This window comes from Alligator mississippiensis, chromosome 1 (genome assembly GCF_030867095.1).
Source record: "Alligator mississippiensis isolate rAllMis1 chromosome 1, rAllMis1, whole genome shotgun sequence".
Classification (NCBI taxonomy): domain Eukaryota; kingdom Metazoa; phylum Chordata; order Crocodylia; family Alligatoridae; genus Alligator; species Alligator mississippiensis.
In genome coordinates this window covers 370,170,417-370,187,055 of record NC_081824.1, presented here as the reverse complement: position 1 = coordinate 370,187,055, position 16,639 = coordinate 370,170,417, and positions in this window count along the sequence as shown.

The window sequence follows — 16,639 nt, the reverse complement described above, 5'->3', positions numbered from 1 at the left end:
TTAGATGCCGCCTTTGTTTTATTAATGCAGCGCTACTTTGAAAAATGACTGCGTAAAAGTAGTCATCTTACTCAGCAGTTTTGTTTTTGTTTCTGTGTGTTCACTCACACGTGCTGACATTGGTAAAAATCAGCTATTGCTATTTGTTGTAGCAGTGACTGTGATTGATCCAATGCAGCTGTGGAATACGAGGATATGGGTTCTATTCTCTCTTGCAAAATTCACCAGATTATCAGCAGTATTAATTAACTCTTTTTAATGATTATTTATGATTTCTTGTTGCTGACGCAGAATCTAACAAGAGCTCAGCTTAACTTCAAAAATGAAAACCGATTTTTCATGTCTGGCAGTTGAAATATATATATATACATATTCTCATAAATTGAGAATATGTAATTTGGAAACCCTAAAGTAGACAGACATACGCTACTCCTTTAAGTCATTTAAAAAAAAAATCAAATGTCAGTATATTATCATAATTTATAGAGTACATTCAGAAGTGAGTAGGTGAACTGTACCACCTCAAACAATCTACTTTGTAAAATTAAAGGAGCAACAACATCTTAATAGTCTATCAAAATATTTTAAAGGCATTTTAATTTTTCTCATAATTTCACTTGGATAAATCAAGAGTAATTCAATAGACAGTGAAGGTAATTGAAAATGGAATACAGTCTACTGACTTTCAACAAAGGAAAAAAACAGACTCACTTCAGAAATCAACAGCTCCAACGTACATCGAATCTCTAATATCTTTGCCCCCCATGAAAGACTATTAAAGGGTCTTCTGTTGTTCATAGACAAAGAAGGGGACTATTAGCTATTATGATTGATTATAGTAGTATTTCTTAGACTAGGCGATGTTCCTTCTTTTGTTCCCTCGAGTTTTTATCTGGAATAGCATGGTGTCACATAATAGAGGACGATGCTTTTTTAAATTTTATTTATAGTGTGCATATATCAAAAGTTTGCATGCTGTATATTATATATAGATAAACCTCATGGCTTCTATGCACCACCTCCTTTTGGAAGCCATGAGTGGTTCTGAAATCTTTGTCCTCCTTTATGTCATTTCGGAAAAATTGACAGGTGCAAAAATTCACAGGAAATGTCTTCCTGAGGAACATCTACTACTCCTCGTGGCCATTAGTTAACCTTAGTTAACCATTTTAATTTTTTTCACTGCATGATGTTAATCACGTTGACAATGTTTATGATCCAAAGCTGGCTCTTTACGTGAAAACTTTCATTCAGTGCATTGTAAAGGTAAAACTGAAAGCAGTAATTGACTCTTACGTCCTCTGCATACTACAATCTAATAATAGAATCATAGAATCATAGAAGTAGGGTCAGAAGGGACCTTGTAGATATCCAAGTTCAACCCCCTGCCTGGGCAGGAGGAAAACTGGGCTCAAATGACCCCAGCCAGGTAGGCATCAAGCCTCTTCTTAAAGACCCCCAGGGTAGGAGCCAGCACCACTTCCCTTGGAAGTTGCTTCTAGATCCTAGCCGCCCTAACTGTGAAGTAGTTCCTACGGATGTCTAATCTAAACCTACTCTCCAACAACTTGTGGCCGTTATTCCTTGTTATCCCGGGGGGCGCTAGGGAAAACAAGGTCTCCCCCAAACCCTTCTGGTCCCCCCAGTGAGTTTATAGACGGTCACCAGGTCCCCCCTCAGCCTTCTCTTCTGAAGGCTGAACAGGTTCAGGTCCCGTAGCCTCTCATTGAAGGGTCTGCCCTGCTTTCCCCAGATCATGTGGGTAGCCCTCCTCTGGACCCTCTCAATGTTGTCCACATCCCTCTTGAAGTGGGGTGCCCAGAACTGGACACAGTACTCCAGCTGTGGCCTGACCAGTGTTGCGTAGAGGGGGAGGATCACCTCCTTGGCCCTACTTGAGATGCACCTGTGGATGCACGATAAGGTCCGGTTGACCCTGCCAACCCTGACCTCACATTGTCAGCCTATGTTCATCTTGGAGTCAATAATGACTCCAAGATCCCTTTCTGCCTCCATGCTCTCAAGAAGGGAGTTTCCCATCTTATAAGTGTGCTGCCGGTTACTACTGCCCAAATGCAGCACCCTGAACTTGTCAGTATTGAAACGCATCCTGTTTTTGTTAGCCTACCCCTGCAACCTATCCAGGTCTTGCTGCAGTCTTTCCCTCCCTACTAGCATGCCCACCTCTCCCCAAATTTTAGTATCATCAGCAAATTTAAACAGGTTGCTTTTCACCCCGTCGTCCAAAACACTGATAAAGAAATTGAAAAGTGCGGGCCCAAGGACCGAGTCCTGGGGGACTCCGCTGCCCACTTCCCCCCAGATCGAATATGACCCGTCCACCACCACCCTCTGAGTATGACCCTTCAGGCAATTTGCAATCCATCTGACTGTGTAGGCACCAATGCCACAGTCGCCTATTTTTTTAATGAGGATGGGGTGGTCGACAGTGTCAAAGGCCTTGCTGAAGTCCAGAAAGACTACATCCACGGCGACACCTGCATCCAATGCTTTTGTGACCTGATTGTAAAAGGCAATCAGGTTGGTCTGACATGACCTGCCCCTAATGAAACCATGCTGGTTGCCCTTGAGCATCATCCCCGATGCCGGCCCATCACAGATATGCTCCTTGATGATCTTCTCAAAGAGTTTCCCCAGGATTGAGGTAAGACTGATGGGCCTATAGTTGCCCGGGTCCTCCCTCCTCCCTTTTTTAAAGATGGGGACCACATTGGCTATCTTCCAATCATCTGGCACCTGGCCCAAGCACCACGAGCACTTATAAAGCCATGCCACGGGCCCTGCGATAACCCCTGCTAACTTCCTCAACACCCTGGGGTGGAGAGCATCTGGACCTGCTGATCTGAACACATCCAGCCCCACCAGAAGCACTCTAACCTGGTCCTCCTTAACCTTAGGTCTGGAGGCGTTCCCCTCAAGTCCATCTTGAATCACAGTGAGGGAGTCCCGGTCCCTGCACAAGAAAATGGAGGTGAAGATTTTGTTAAAGAGGACTGCCTTCTCCTCTGACGCAACCACCAGATTGCCCAGTGTATCTTGCAGGGGTCCCATGTTTTCCGGTGCCTTCTTCATCCTTCCTATATATTTGAAAAAGGACTTTTTATTATCTTTGATTTTTGATGCTAGACCTAGCTTTATGTCTGCCTTAGCTTTCCTAACAGCCCCGCTACAGGCCCGAGCAGTAGAGGTATACTTCTCTTTGGAGATAGCCCCCACCTTCCACCAGGTGTACGCTGCCTTTTTGGCAACCAGGCTTTCCCGGACGTCCTTGGTGAGCCAGGGGGGGCTTTTGGGCATTCTTGCCCCCCTTGCTTCTTATCAGGATCGTCACCCCTTGGGCCCTGAGTATCGTCTCCTTAAGGAACGACCACTCATCTTGGGCACTGAGTTCCCCTGCCCTCAAGAACCCCAGCACCTCTCCCACCAATCCCCTCAACTTGTTGAAGTTGGCCCTCTTAAACTCTAGGGCTACTGCCTTGCTGCAGGCCCTTGTCACCCTGCACTGGATGATGAATTCCAGCAAGCGATGATTGCTATCACCCAGGTGGTCAAGGACCTGGAGCCCCCTTACCAGATCATCGCCTGTGGCCAGGACCAGGTCCAACAGGGAATTCCCTCTGGTGGGACTGTGTACCTCCTGGGTTAAGTGGAGGTCCTGTATCTCATCCAGGAACCTCCTGGAATGGTCTAACCTGGCTGACTGCTCCTTCCAGCAGATGTCCGGGTAATTTAGATCACTCATGACAACTACATCCCTTGCCTTAAGTGCCTCTGCAAGACGGCCCAAAAATTCCCAGTCCAGCTCCTCCCCTTGGTTGGGGGGTCTGTAGTAGACCCCCACTGCTAAATCCTTCCCCCCCCCCGACCCCCTTGTATCTTGACCCAGATCACTTCAGATTGCTCCTCCTCTGACCCCATTTTGCTGGCAGAGGATGTGTATTGCTCTTTGACAAAACATTGTGCCAAAACCCAGGGTTGAACCAGGGACCTTTAGATTTTCAGTCTAATGCTCTCCTATCTGAGCTATTTCAGCTGTGGTTGAGTTATTTTGACTAATACATTCTAATAAATCAAGATTCTTTCTATGGGAAGGAATCACAATAGAATAGGGAATCATATATTGTATTTATCTATTTCACAACATCCCATGTATGTCATACAAAAAATAAAATGTTAACATGTTTACTGTTAAATCTTGGTCTCAATACTTTGAATAAAAGATAGACAATTTGATCATTTCTCCTTTAAAAAATGTGTATGTAACAGGCTTTGAAAATTTCAGCATTTCAACACACTTGGTGCATTTCAAAGGTGAATGGAAAGGCTGCAGTGGGAAAGAGACTAAATAATTAATCAAATAGGTCTCTAGTTAAAATTTTTATCTATTTAATCCAAATCTTTTCAAATGTGTTCCTATTTTACTTGTTTGCCAAATCATCCTCCCTCCAACAGGTCTACAGTTAGACCCAAAACAGCCAGGGATGAGAGAAATCATACAGTCTCTTCAGCTGTGGTTTTGGCATATTAAAGTTTTCCAGTTCTTAATAAATGATCTGGTATATATGAAGGCACATAAGTGCTATATTTTTAAAATGGGATATTTTAAAATGCCCAAGGCCTAGGATCTTTAAAAGTATTTAAGTGCCTATAGGAGGTTATACTATGAAACATGGCTCAGCATCGTGGTTGATCAAAAATTGCACTCTATTCTTATTTTACATGAGTTAAGGGAATATATTGTCATATCTAAGTCTATCTAATTCAGGACTGGCTTAAACTCATCTACCACTGCCTGAACAAAATTATGAATACTTTTGAACTCAACGAACAAGGAAATGGTGAATCCAGCCTGGGGATACAGTGATATTTGGTTAGGTAGTTTGAGGGGTTTAAGTCACTAATGTTCCTGAAGGGCTTTGAGATCTTCATTTGGAAAATGTCATAGAAATGCAATGTAGGGTGATGCAAATTATTATTCTTCCAGTGGTAATATCCCTTAGATTTATTTTTCCTTGGAAATCTTGTGAAAGAAGGTAAAACAAACGCTGATGGCCTGACTGATATCGGTTTCACAGATGAACAATATATAGAACTTGTTCAATATCCTTTTGTGAGCTCTATGCACATTCTGAGTCTGCAAAACAAGTATAGCTGAGTAGAGTTCACAGGAAGTTGATGCAAAAGCAAAAGAGCATTAAAAAAAACCCAGAATCTACTAATTGGTTATTGATTGATTATGCTATAGAGTACTCCTTCCTTGAGGCTTGTTATCCTCAATTCTTTTTTTTTTCTCCTTTTATGAAAAATCATATTGCATTAATGACTGCATGTAATTTATTACAAAGAAATGATTAAATGGATTAGTAGTTGGAATATCAGGAAGAAAATGTTCTTTTCTTAGAGTGATTCCTCTCTATTTGGTTTTCCTTGGTTTTAGATTATAAATACTATCTTAAATCAGAATTGCACCTTTGAGACTTACTGGGTGCGTTTACACAAGACGCTTGACTTTGCAGTAGTGGAGTTTACTGTGAAGTAAGTACATGAGTCTAAATGTGTGCATGTTTACTGCACTGTAATGCCACTTGTGAGTAAATTTGCTACCTGCAAATGCAAGTAGCAAATTGTTTGCAAGTAGTTATTGTGCAGTAACAACACACATATAGATGCTGCCCGGAAACAGATTTGCTCCAGCCTGAGGCTAGCTCCAGGGCTCTGGGGCTGGGAGCTTCTCCTACCCCAGGGCTGGGCTACCTCTATGGCAGCCCCAACCTCAGGCCTTTAGAAACCTGCAGTCATGTTGAGCCCAGGGGCACATGCGCAGGCAACCTGAGGCCACTACAAGTCCCTGTGTCCCCTTGTTCAGGCCACAGGCCAGCCACACCAGCCTGCTGCACCCTGGCACTGCTGCCTGGCACCACAGTGTCATGTGCCTGCCAGACCTGCACTTTCCAGGCCTGCAGGGTGCTGTAGGTTCCTACCAGGCCTGCCAGCATCCAGGCCCAGCTGCAGCCAGCTTCTGGCTGCCAGGGCCAGCTCCAGATGCCTGCAGCTCACCCCAGCAGCCTGGTTGGAGCCTGCAGGTGCTGTGGGACATTGACTTCCTGCACAGTTGCCAGTCCAATTTAGTGTCCCTGTTCTGGGTGTTTCAGGCAGCTGCCCAAGCCAGGCAGCACCAAGGATAGCTGTGGTGATGCCCAGATAGCTGGCACAGGAACGTCAATGGCTTGTTTGTGACCAATGGCCCATACCTGTGCCCACCTCCCAGGGCCTGAGGTGGTCCACGGAGGAGACTAGCTGTGGTGCTGTGGAGTGAGGCAGAGGTACAGTACCTGTTCATGTGGGGCAGCCACTCTAACACCCATGTGTATGAGGGACTGTCAGACCAGATGCAGGAGTACAAGCATGACTGAGCACCATGGCAGTGCTACACAAATGTCAAGGCCTTGCGAGCACAGTGGGTCAACATCACTGACCACAACCATCAGTAAGGGAGTGAGCACAAATCCTTTCTCTTTATGTGGCAACTAACAGAGATCCTCACACCCTTGGATCAAGGCCACAGCCATGCTGTGTACAGCAGCATGGGCACTTGTCTGAGCCCGAACCCTGACCTGCCACCTGTGGTGATGTGTAACTAGGGGAGGGCCCCTCAGTGTGACTGAGCTCCACACCTGTAGCCTCCACCAGCAGTTCAGGGATCCTGGGTTCTGCAGCCTCAGTCCAGGCCATGAGGCACAGCCAACCATGTCATCATCAGTGCCAGCAGAAGCAGCTCATCCCTGGAGGTGTAGGCTGGGGGGCTGAATGGGTGCCTGCACACTGCACCTTGCCATCCAAGAATACCAAGGAGCCTCATGCCATCACCATCAGCTGGGACTGAGTGGAGCTGCTGGCCATGCCAGCCCCAGCCACATGGTAAGCCTTGGACTGTGGAAGGGCCCTCCCCACCATGGCCTCTGCCCTTACTTCTGCCTTTACCCCAGGCACTAGGCCTTACCACCCCTCCCAGCCCAGCTCACCCTGCCCACGCTCCCATGGCCCCTAGATTCACCTCCATAACATGCAGGGAGGTGGGTGACGGTGCCAAACATTAATGATCAGTCTATGCCCCACCAGTTAGGCAGGTAGGGGCCTCTCACATGCCAAGAAATGTGTTGATGCTGGTTGTAAATTCCTCCACAGCTATGGGGGGCAGGGGCATGTAGCACAGCCTTCCAAGTAGTGTCAGAGGTTGTGGAACAGATCAGGCTTGCCCCCAGCACTGTCAAAACTCAGGGTGCCGTGCCAGTTGTTCAGGTGTACCTGGGCAATGAGCAGAGGTCAGGGTACCTTTGGTCCATGCAAAAAACTCCTTGCACAGGGACCATGACATGCCTTCATGCTGCCCACTGCCTGGCCACTGACCCTAGCCCCACCTGCCCCATGGAAGCCACCCACCACCCAGCAGCAGGCCCCCTGGGCCTGGGTGGAGGTCCAGTGCCACCTCCACCAGCCAGGAGCCACTGGCCTAGTCCTCACCCTAGATTCCTCACCACCCAGCCCCTCTGCCTGAGCCCAGACCTACCACTTGTTCCAGCTCCACGTGGGTGCAGAGCCAGAGCTGCCTGCAGCATGGTCAGAAGTGCACACTGGCCCTGCTGGCCCTGGATACCAGCTGCCAGAGGGGGAATTGCCTGTATCAGGAAGCCACTAGCTGCCAGTGCCCCTGGGAGAGCCCCCCACCCACTAGACTCACTGTTGCATGTACACCCATGAGGGAAATGCCAGAGACCAGGGTGCTTGATGTCCAGCCCTGGGCTCCGACCCTAAGTGTCCCCACCTGCTGGGCCCCCACCCTGGGATGGAACACAAACCAAATTGTAAATAGTTTGCACAGGGAAGAGGTTGCTTTATTTGTTGATGGGTGGGGTGAATGGTGAAGGGGCTCTGTTGTTGGGGGGGGATGGAAGGTCTGTTTGTTGAAGCGGGAGGAGAGATATGTTTGATGCAAGGGGAATAAACACTGTTGTTCTTCTGATACATGTCTGCAGTGATCATGGTGCTGGGGGTGAGTAGGGAGGCATTTCATGGGTGGCTGTACAGGTGGGCTACATCAGGGAGTGCAGGAGGAGGTGGTCACTCAATGCCTTTCATACCAAGTGCTCTGGCCCTTGATGGCAGGTGTGCTCTCCTGGGGCCTCTACAGGGGGTGCCCACTACTGTCTCTGTCACTGCCACCACAGCTGGTATTCCCACTATGTGTCCTTTGCCCGCTGTGTCTCCTCCACACAAGTCTCATGGAAGAGTTCCCCTCAGGCCTCACAGATGCTATGCAGCACACAGGCTGTAACGATGACCCAATGGAGGTTGTCCTCAGAGAACTTGAGGCATGCAGTGAGGGATAACCAACATTGCTTGAGGAGGCCATAAGACACAATCCACCAGGGTATGGGTTTGGCCCAGGCACCAGGCCTGGTGGTGGTCCAGCTGGCCGGTATAAGGCTGCATGAGCCAGGGCAGGAGTGGGTAGGTGGAGTTCCCTAATGAGGAGGGCTGAGACCACCATGGCACACAGCTGCATGGCACACAGCTGTTCTGCACAAGGGCTGGCAGGGTGGAGATGCAAAACACATGGGCATTGTGGGCACTGCCCACCCAACCCACACTCACATTCATGAAAGTGCTGTGGTGGTCAGTGACAGCCTAGAGCATGACAGAGTGGAAGCCCTCTAGCTGAAGTATGTGTCACCATGGGGTGGGCAGGTTATGGGGATGCTGGACCCATCCAGGGATTTGATGCACTGGGGGAAGCCCAGGGGATGGAACCCCACCAGCACTCCCAGGGGGATTGCAAACAGAGCACGGTGTGCCCCAGAATGTCCTGGAGGACACTGCACACCTACAGGACAGCCTCCCCAGTGGTGGTCTTACCCACCCCAAAGAGATGGCCCATGTAGCAGAGGCTGGTGGGCCTAGCCAGCTTGAGCAAGGTGAGAGCCAACCAGGTGTCTGAGGGGAGGGGAAGTTGCATGTTGATGTCCTGCCACTCTAGGTATGGCCAGAGCTGTACCAGGAGGTCCCAGAAGGTGGCCTGGGTCAAATTGAATGCCTCCAGCCACTACTTGTTATTCCAGATCTGCTGGATTGACATTCAGCCACCAGTCCTGGCTGGCCCAGTGGGCCCAGAGGGAAGGCCAGTAGGGCATTGGCAGCCCCAGTGGTGGTGTCCAGCAGCCCATCATCAGTGTCCCTGCCAGGATCCAGCCAGCTGAATGAGGTCTAGGGGGCATGTGCATGACAGCAATAGCCCTGGGATGGTGCACTGTGGCTGGACAGACAGTCGCTCAGTGTGGGAGAGCTGGGAGGACCCAGACAGCCTTAGGCCAGCTGGCAGTTGGCTTGGTGGGACAGCAGGGCCAGTGTGGTGGCGAGCAGGAGCCCAGGGCACTGGTCATTGCTGCCAGGGGCAGGTGCTGAAGCAGCCATGGTGTGGCGAGGCAGAGGCAGTGAGGAAAGAGCTGCTGCATGCTGCCCTTGTGCTGTTCATGCTCCTCCTGGCCAGGGAAGTGGCTGGCCAGGGAGCAGAGAGCAGAGCTGACTTCTCAAGATGGCTGCCAGCTGCTGGTCACTGGGGCTGGAGCCTTGAACCAGTGGCAGCAAGAACCTATTGTAGGGCTGCAGGAAGTGGCAGCATTTTGGTGCTAAGAGCAGCAAATCTTCTGCCAAGTTCCTGCACATGTAGATGCCTGAACAGAGATGTTTACTCATAAATAGTTTACTTGCAAGTAAACTGATCTTGGATCAAATGTATGTGTAGATGCGCCTACTAATGATTTCTTATAAATCAACAAAAGGTCAGCTTCATTTTGGTTATAGATAACACAAATACTAAAATAACTTTCTCCCATGACACAAAAATATTAACCCTTTTTGCCTCTTTCTGCATCTTTATTCCTCTAGTGTCTTTGTTTTCTGATAACTGCTTTGACACCCTCTGCTGCTGATAGCTGTCATATAGACCATCTGTAATGTATACAAATCACAATTCATCAATCACAGCACATACTTTTTGAGCTTTTTTTTTCCAAGAGGGTAGCTCCTTCAAACAGGAATGGACCCCACATATACATGTGTAATAATACACAACAAATCCCAGCTGTTCTTGGCATTATGAACCAAGCCTAAGCTTCTTGCAGATGTTACAAAGAGAATAAGGGAATAAGAAACCCTATTGATGGGGAAAAGAGAGCAGAAGTTCTTAGAGTATGGAAAACATAGCAAATCCCTCATAGTTCACCTCTATTATTTATTTATTTTCTTAAATTCATGAATATAAGAAAGGTAGGGAAAAGACTTGCTAATCACAAGCTTTTGTTCCATCTGCTACTTAGTTCTTCTCTTTCTGCTTCTTTTCCAGAGACCTGAGGAAAAGTACTGAAATACCTGAAAGTTTGTCTATGTCTATCCCAACTATGCAGTTGGCCCAATAAAAGATATCAGTCATATGAATTCTTGCCTTTTGCATATTTCTTGGACCATCACAGCAATACTGTCACTACAAAAGTATTTAAGGATGTCATTTACATCATTTAAAAATGGAAAATGTGTTCTAAGTTATTTAAATGTGCATGAACAGGCATGAGTTCATATGCCAACTAAATGTCAGAAAAACTGTCTAATTTTTTGCATGTTGGATTTATTTCATCCCCTTTAGATAATAACAGAATTTTGAATCAGAACTAATCCATAATTAAAACAGGTGTTATCAACATAGTCTCAACTCATATAAAATGTTATATAGTATTGCAATTGTGATGATGTAGCTGTAATGGTCTATAAATTATGCAAGAGGCAAGGATGTCTTAGGGTAATATCTTTTATTGGACCAACTATGCAGTTGGGATACAGTTAGACAAGCTTAAATGCAAGACATTCTTTGTCAGGTCTGATCAGAAAGAGCCAGGAACAGCACAATAAAGAACAGTAATGGGAAGGGGTAAGAGAAATTTCCAGGGTAGTAGACAAAAATTAGCAAAATAAAAACAGCTGATTATGTGGAGATCAAAGTCTTTAAAAAAAAAAAAAAGGCAGGAGAGTCATTCTCACATTTCATATATGGAAAGAATTCTGTATTCAGGTAAAATATAAGTGCCACAAGCCCATTATCATGATTAGTGCATTATTTTCTTATTGAATCTTGATGAATAGTGAGCACTCACTTCATGGAGAAATATGCACACTTCATGGTTGTCTTGGAGAAATGTTTAGGCACTAATGTTCAGTGAGACACAGCACTTATGTCCTCATACTGATGTATTGTGCACTGGAACAGTATTATCCAGGTTTACGATATGTCTGGGTTTTCCCGGACATGTCCTCTTTTTTGGCCCCTACCTTCATGTCCGGGTGGGTTTCTAAAAATGAGAGCAAATGTGCAGGTTTTCACTCTTCCTCTGCTTTCCCAGGATGTCTGCTTGGGGCTGGGAGCATCAGGCAGGTTGATTGGCTGTTGGGGGTCACATGCTTCCAGAACAGGCCCCAGCTAGGTAGAGAAGCAGTGTGTGTGTGTGTGTGTGTGTGTGTGTGTGTAACATGGGAGCTGCTTGTGCAGCAGAGATGGGGGTGCAGGGTACTGAGGCCCTGGAGTGAGGGGTACCAGCAGGGCTGGGGGGTAAGGGGCTGTGGGTCAGGAGTGAGGGGTGGTTGTTAGGGCTGGGGGGCAGGGGCTTAGGAGTGAGGGGCAGAGGTAGAGCACGGGCATATCACTGACCCCCTCCCAAAAATGGTATGCCCCTCCAGTTCTCCTCCTTCCCCTCCCCCCTCTGCCTCACAGGTGTCCTCTTTTTTCATACTGGAAATATGGTAACCTTAGACTATTATCTCTCTTGAAAGCAGCGATGCAATTCTGACTCCGAAGAAAATAAATGTTTCAGCAATTATTTATACCCATTATTCCTATTTTCCCTGATTTCTTAGTCACATCTAACCATACTGAACCATGGTAGCTTGTATCTAAAATTATATTACATCATGCCTAAACTAAATCTCACTTTAGCTGTCTCCATTTGTCTGCTTAGAAGGTAGACATATTGGCCATTTGTAGGCATGCTCAGAACTTTCTAAACTGTATTAACTGATTCGCATCACAGTTTGAATCAAATTTCAATTTGAATTAGACAATTAGGTCAATAGACAATCATTGACAGCCCCTTAAGAGACCTTATTTGCAGCCTGTGTGTGAGCTTATGCTGTTGGAAGTCATTAGGAAGAGATAATAAACCTGTGTAAGCACTGCTACATTATCGCAGTTATCTAAAGTGCTGTGTAGTTAACCTGATACTTAGTCAGGGTGAGGTGTTATTAGTACATTTGGCCTCATAAAGTTGTTGATTTGTGCCTGATGTACTTTGTGTCTGTTGTGTTGCAAAAAACAACTGAGTTTCCCTTGAGGGGATTAATATTTGCAATGCTTATCTGATTATCTGAGTTCCTAAGAACTGTTTTTCCTAAAAGCAACACCGTATGTATATGTTAAATAATTCAGTTTAGTTTGTCTAATTTGGGCTGCCCTAATCTGCATAATTTCAATCCTCATTCAATGAGAATTAGTTAATTTAGACTGGAGCTAATTTTAATTTAGACTACAGACATCCACATGTATATAGTGACAGCTATAGTCCAGACTAAACCTGGAAAAACATAATATCTATAGTCACCAAACATGTACTAGTATATACAGAGGTAAACTATATAACTGCCTTCTGTTTCTACTGTTTGCCTGGTCCTTCATTCCAGTCCCTACCTGTTTTTAATTACATTAATTTTCATCGCTTTGTTTCAAATTAGATTATAAATTAGGGCTGTGCAAAATGGCACCTTTCTGTTTCGACTCGCGTTTCGATGTTTCAATGGAACAACATTTCATTTTGAATTTTGTTTTGATTTGAAACTACTGTTCTGTTTTGTCGAAACAGTTTCACTGTTTCGATGCTGTTTCGATGCTGTTTTGATGTTTTGGTCATAGGCTACAGTAGGGAAGCTTGAAACAGGCTATAACTTTGTCATTTCTGCCCTGATTTGGATGAAGGTTGCAGAAATGTTAGCCCCTGCTGAGGCCACAAAGGCTGCCAAGTTTCAAGGAGATAAGTGCAAGGGTTTGGGGTGACACTGTGTGTGTTAAAGTGCAGCAGGGTGAAAGCTCCAGACATGCTAGCCCCTGATGAGGCCATGAAGCCTGCCAGTTGTCAAGGAGATAGGTTCAGGGGCTTCTGGGTTCTGAGGCCTGCACCTCTGGCTGCTGACAGGCAAAACTCGTGACATGGGTGGTTGTGTAACTGAGTGTGTATGTCTTGGGGCACAGGGGGGTGAAAACTGCAGGCCTTCTAGGCCCTGCTGTGGTCATGAAGCCTGCCAGCTGTCAAGGAGATCGGTGCAGGGGAAGTCTGTGTTCTGGGGCCCTGCACCTCTAGCTGCTGACAGGCAAAACTGGAACACATAGCTCAGTAGCTGACACCAAGGCAGAAAGCAGGATAGTTCAAACAATGATGCCTTTTATGCAGTTTTTCCATCCCTCCCCCAGAGCACTGAGATTGGAAGAGACCTCAGGGAAGGATCATAGTCCCTGGCCAGCTACACAGTCAATAATGAGAGCAGTCCTCCCCCACCCTTCTCCCCTCTTCCCCCTCCTTACTTTAGTTCCTGTTTCCCTGCAGGCAAGCCCAGCTTGAGCTTCAAAACACAAAATGTTTTGAACGTTTCAAAATGTTTTCACTTGCCTCATTTCATTTTGAGGCTATTTCAAAGCTGTCTGTTTCATTTCGATGTCACTGTTTCGAGCTTGAAACGAGTCAAAATGAAACTGCCGGCAACATTTCACACAGCCCTATTACATATCCTTTAGAACAAATCTTCTTCTTCATAGGTGTGTATGTACATGACCTAAGTCAATATGGCTTGCATCCTAACTGGAGACATTAAGTACCATCTAAAAAACAAGGAGAAAAAGTACATGTGATAGAAGACTAAGGGGTCTTAGAGGTAGTGGACACATGGAATTATGTTAAGTGGTTGATTTTTTCTGCTACCTGTTTGTGACTTCCTAAGATTTTTGGACAAAGTTTCCATCACTGATAATGTTCACAAGTATAATTTTTGTGATCTTTTGTACAATTGTTTATAATATTTGGTCCTCCTACAGTTATTGCCACAACATTTTTTATTACCCTTACCTCATTCCAAAAGATTTAAGAGCCCTGAAATCTGCAACAGGCTGGTCTGGGGAGCTTCATTTTATATAACCTTGGCCATTAAACTATGTTTGAGATTGGGGGAGGGGGGGAGGAGGGTAATTTAAATGATTCTAACTGGTGCTAAGTGTAGTTATACCCCCTCTGTGTCTCCTATCCCTTCTATGAATGCAATGGAAGCCAAGGACATACTATTAATTTGCATTTATCATTGCCTTCTTTCTGTTTTAACTCTAGGCCTCTCCAAAATTCCAGTGATTAGGTCAGGAAAGAAACACTGGCAATATGAACCTCCAACAAATTACACTATCTTGAGAGTCACAACACCAGAGGGATTAATTTAGAGCATGTAACACCACATGTTACCAATGTATTAGATCTAATGATATCAAAGGAATTGGATAACCCAGGGGACTGATAAATGGGATATGGAGTGCTTCAGCATTAACCTGCCTATGCAGCTCAAGCCAGATTAGTAGGGAATGCAAGTCATTACCATCTGATGGATTTTTGCAAGACTATATGAAATAAACCTATATGAAATGATATGAAATGGTTTTAGTCAGGTTTCTCCCATCACACCTAATACTTTTAGTTGGCAATCTTAGCAGACATAGGATTACTATATTTCCACTTTCAAAAAAGAGGACACCTGTGTGTGGGGGGGAGCGGCTGGGGGGTGCAGTAATACGTCTGTGCCATGACTCTCACTCCCAAGCCACAGCCCCCACCAGCCCTGCTGCTGCCCCTCTCTCCTGACCCACCGTACCCTGCCCCCAAGACCATTCTGGTGCCCCTCACTCCCAACCTGCAGCCCCACCTCCCATCCCTACTGAAAACCCTTACTCCTCACCTGCAGCTCCCTGGCCCTGTCTGTGCCCCGTGCTCTCAACCCATGGTTCCACATTGCCTGGTGCCCCTCAATCCCAAGCCACAGCCCCCAAGGCCTGCCAGTGACTCTCACTCCTGACCCACAGCCCGTGACCCCCCAGCCCTGCTGGTTCTCCTCACTACTGACCCATAGACCCTTACCCTACCCAGCCCTGCCAGTGTCCCTCACTCCTGACTTGCAACCCTTGCCTGGCCCCCAACCCTGCTGGTGTCCCTCACTCCCAACCCACAGCTTCCTGCCCCACCCCAGCCCTGCTGGTGCCCCTCACTCTTGACCCCCAGCCCCTGCCGTGCTGGTGTCCCTCACTTCCTACCCACAGCTCCCTTCCCCCCACCAGCCCTGCTGCCCATGCGACTCCCTGCCACCCCTGAAGAACCCCATCACCCTCTTTCCCTGCTGGAAGGGCAGGCACCTCTCCTGCCTCCCCACCCTGCTGTAGCCCTGGCACCAGCAGGTACACATACATGCATGCACACACAGACAAACACATGTGCACACAACCCCAAGAGTCCCTAGCCCTGGCCCTCCAACCCCCGCCCTTCTCCCCAGACTTATCTGCTTGCAGCTGCTGGGGCCACATGCAGATGCACATGATGCTCTTGCCTCAAATCAGAATTGTCCCCCCTCTGCTGCCTCTCAGCCCCAAGCAGCTCCTTGCTAGGGCAAGCTGGGAAGTTCCAGGAAAGCAAAGGCAGAGCAAAATCCTGGACATTTGCTGATATTTTAAAAGACCACTTGGATGGAGATAGTAGGACCCGAAAAGAGGACATGTCTGAGAAAACCAGGGTGTATGGTAACCCTAAGTAAAGAGGTACCAGAGCCTCTGTTAATTGACTTAACAGAGGCTAAACCAACCTAACTCCTAGCAGTGATTCCTCCAGAGCCAGGATGAAGTACAATATATTGATAGGACAATGTCAGGAAGCCTGCAGAATTGCTGCTGGTGTTGTTTGTTCTGAGGCTAGATAAAAGACTTCACACTCCTAAGCTGTCTGTCTGACACATTTCACAAGCACTCAGTTGACTTATATAAAAAAACCCATAAAGCTTTCAAATGCTAAGGCAAAATTAAATCTAAATTTCATGAAGGTTAGTAATAATCATTTCTCAAATACTACCAGCCGGTTTAAATAAAATGTTCTTGAAGATTTGTGATCTATAGTGCATTGTATTGAATGGCTTTACATCAAACCTTGACACTGGCTTTTCACCAAATTATATCTTTGCTGAATGATGTATGTTTACTCGGTGTCTCTCAGATTGTGAGGTTAAAAACAAAACTCTTACTTGCTGACTCAGCTCTGCCCCTTCTTTATTTCTGTTCCCTTTGGGTTGCATCTCTTTTATCTCATACTCACATCAAAGCTTACCAACATTGAGTCTCTTTGTGAATGCAGTTGAAGATTTTGAACCCAAGTAGCAAGTGTAATTATTGTAATAGCTTTTGAGACATGGTGGATATGCTGAAAATCTTACTTCTCTTACTGATCAGATTCAA